Here is a 3,312-nt window from a genome sequence, read left to right as displayed (position 1 = left end):
ACTAGGGATTGTAATTTTTTTTTTATTTTATATACGTGTAAAAATGGTGGTTCAAAACCGCCATAATCACCAGAACCGCCACCATATACAAAGCCAATTACGGCAGCAATAAAAAATACCATAATGTTTGGATATTACGGTGGTTCTTTAAAACCGCCTTAATATTAATGCCATTTGCCACAACAGCATCAAGGCAGCAAAGCAGTTCCACATTTTATATTCATAATTTGTGACATGCTCATGGATAAGTCACTACAGAAAACACCGTTAAAATCAACGGCAAATCAGTAGCAAAATATATCAATGAAGAAAATTATAATAACATTGCAGAAAAAGATATTGTTAAACAATGTCATTTACTTAGCCAAGAAATTCAGTTGTAAAATATTTTGACATGTAAAGTCCGAAGTATTTTGTTATTTAGGTAAACTTTTTTGCTTTTAAGATGTAATCTGAATGGAAACTTGCTTTGACTTCCTTGGCTTAATAAATTTTCTATTTTTATAACACAGAAATACTTTGTATACACAAGTGAAACTCAACTATTCTAAATGTTTCACAAATTAATATTAATGGTTTGTCACAAAAATGATAAGAGCAAAAGCAACAAACTTGGTTACCATTACAAATTTATGGCATCAAAATTTCAAAGTACGTAATATCATAATTTTGAGACAATAGTTCTCCATCTTATGTCAACAAACTTAGCTTGAGAAAAAAAGGTGCCATCAATCATCTATTGAAGTCAACAAAGTAAAAATTTCCATCAATAAATGTTTCTTGTACTAGTGGTGGAGCAGGCACAAAGCTTTAACTTTTTGGAAGTTACTTTTTGAAAGAAAAAATTGCATAACCACTATGGGACAAGAATCCAATTGGTATGGGATAATATCAAATTATTACGAACATCAACTAACTTATACATGTACGTCAACAAAATTTAAACAACAAAAACGTATTTTCTGGTTTTCCTTTCACAAACGCAAGGTAAATGAATGCGCATAAATGAGCAGAATCTCACCTATTCTTGGGGTTTAGGTTTGCTCTATCATTTAGGTCTAAAGGCTTGAAAAATGAAGCAGCAGATCTTGGTTATGATCTCATTTTATTCTAGATTTGCCTATGGACATGGATAAGAAACTCCACATAGGAGTAAACGGAGTCTAGAGAGCACAAGAGCAAATGGAGTCCAACCTGCAATAACTAGCAGCGATTAACAACACATCTCAATCAATTCATCAAACAACAGAAATTCTTATTTCAATTCCAATTGAGACTTTTGTGAAACTATAGAAATTGAGAACACCATTGCAATTATATACTTAAAAGAGAAAGAAATTAATGGGATGCAGTCATGCAGACTAAATCCCTAGTTGTTGAAAAAATACACATCAAAGAACTAAAATAATCTAATTAAGGCCAACGAAAACATGTTACCTTGATTGATAAAGGGAAAGCAACGAACAACAAAGAATCATAGTGAACAGCGATGCAGTGAACACTAGTGATCAATGAACATCAAGCTGAAGCAAACAGTAGCAGCAATTCAAATGGAGAAGAACCTTAACGACACAAACATTAAGAAAATGTGAACAGCAACAGCAATTGCAAACCACTAATTTAAAGATAGCAAATCAAAAAACATTTTAAGATGACCAAGACGAAAACAACAACAAAGTCTTATTTTGTGTTAATCCATCGACATCCAACATTAAAATTTTGTCGAATCTTTATGACATGGACTAAACATGATATTGTGCTAAACATTTTAAGACACAAGTAGGAAAAATTAGATGTACATGACCACGAGCTTCCAGTCATATTTTCCAATCATCAAGATTAGGAAATACCAAAGAATGATGTTATAATCTTTTGTTATATTTCCTTAAAAGGGCTGAGAAGAAAGAAGAAACAAGATTGTGTATCCTCTGATCAACATATATATATATATAGTCATTAGCTCGTTATTTAGTTCCAATTGGTGAAATGGTGGAATCCATAAAAATTATTCAACAGGCTTTGGAAGGAATTCCCAGCGGACTATATGAGAATTTAGAAATCTGTTACTTTGATAGGGAAAGGGAACCAAAATGGAATGATTTTGAATATCAATTAATTAGTAAAACACCGTCTCTGACTTTTCAATTGCCGAAACAAGAACTTTATGTAAGAGTTGAAGCCTCCAAAGGAGAATTGGGGATTTTTCTAATAGGAGATCAGAATGCAGTAAACTCTGATCTTCATGAACAAGGGCATAGTTAATGGTACCTTTTTTAGGCCAGGAACAAGGGCAGATAAAGCAATGAAGTGCTGGCTGAGCTTCTCTCTACGCTTCCTCTCAGCAATTGCCACCAGGGAATAGAACCCCTACGAGCTGCGGTAACTCAATTCAATCACTTGTCCATCTAACTGAATTTGATCCTTCCAGTTCCTAATTTACCAACCTTAATAAGAAGACAGCAACCTAGTTCAGTTTTTGACAATAAAAAATAATTCAACTAACACATTCAACACAACACAGCCACAACTAACTCATATGCACTTTTAAAACATTCATATATTAAAAAATTCAATTTTTAAAATAAATCCCACTGGTTTGATTACAGAGTTTAAACCTACTTGCTACTTAAAAGAATAGTGACGTTATCTAGCAACAAAAAAATTGCTCAGTGATATGTTCAGCAACAATTCAACTTAGCAACAATAAATTTAGCTCATTTATAATTTACAATAACAAATTTAACTATGATAATGTTCGAAGTGTAGTAAAATTTTACAGCAATGGAATACCGTGCACAATGAAAAAATACCATTCCAAATCCCTAGTACTCAGCTTCGACAATTCTAAAAAATCACATACAACATGATTTTTAAGATTCGAATAAAAGAAAAAATGAAAGACTTACAGCAACAAATTTTATTTCCAGCAACAAAAAAATTTACGCAATGATATGTTCAGCATCATATTCAACTTACAGCAACAAATTCGACTTCTAGCAATAAATTCAACTCATTGATAATTTTTAACAACAAATTCAAGGATAATAACTTTCAGCAACAAAAACTTAAACTTCAATTCTCCAAATATGATTTACAGCAAAACAAAATTAGATAAATCATTATTTCAGCAATAACCTCAACTTTCAACAACAAATTCAAGATATATTGATGACTTACAGCAATGAAATTGAAAAAGAAATACCAGGGCCGAAGCAAGAAGACGAGCTTGCGGCGGTGACAGAGCGTGACAGAGCTTGTGACAATGACAAAGCGCGACAAGCTTGAGTCCAAAACGGCCGCGAGAGAAGCGAG

General features: G+C 32.7%; 1 long non-coding RNA gene across 1 annotated transcript; it reads right to left on the bottom strand.

The window, feature by feature from the left end:
- On the bottom strand, nucleotides 366–2,498 carry LOC110264508. The gene is made up of 3 exons (XR_002350689.1): nucleotides 2,269–2,498; nucleotides 1,438–1,523; nucleotides 366–1,194 (listed from the first exon to the last, which is right to left on the bottom strand). It is a non-coding gene; the product is annotated as an uncharacterized LOC110264508 (long non-coding RNA).

This window comes from Arachis ipaensis, chromosome B07 (genome assembly GCF_000816755.2).
Source record: "Arachis ipaensis cultivar K30076 chromosome B07, Araip1.1, whole genome shotgun sequence".
Taxonomy (NCBI): Eukaryota; Viridiplantae; Streptophyta; class Magnoliopsida; order Fabales; family Fabaceae; genus Arachis; species Arachis ipaensis.
This window is presented reverse-complemented; position numbering and strand designations above follow the sequence as displayed.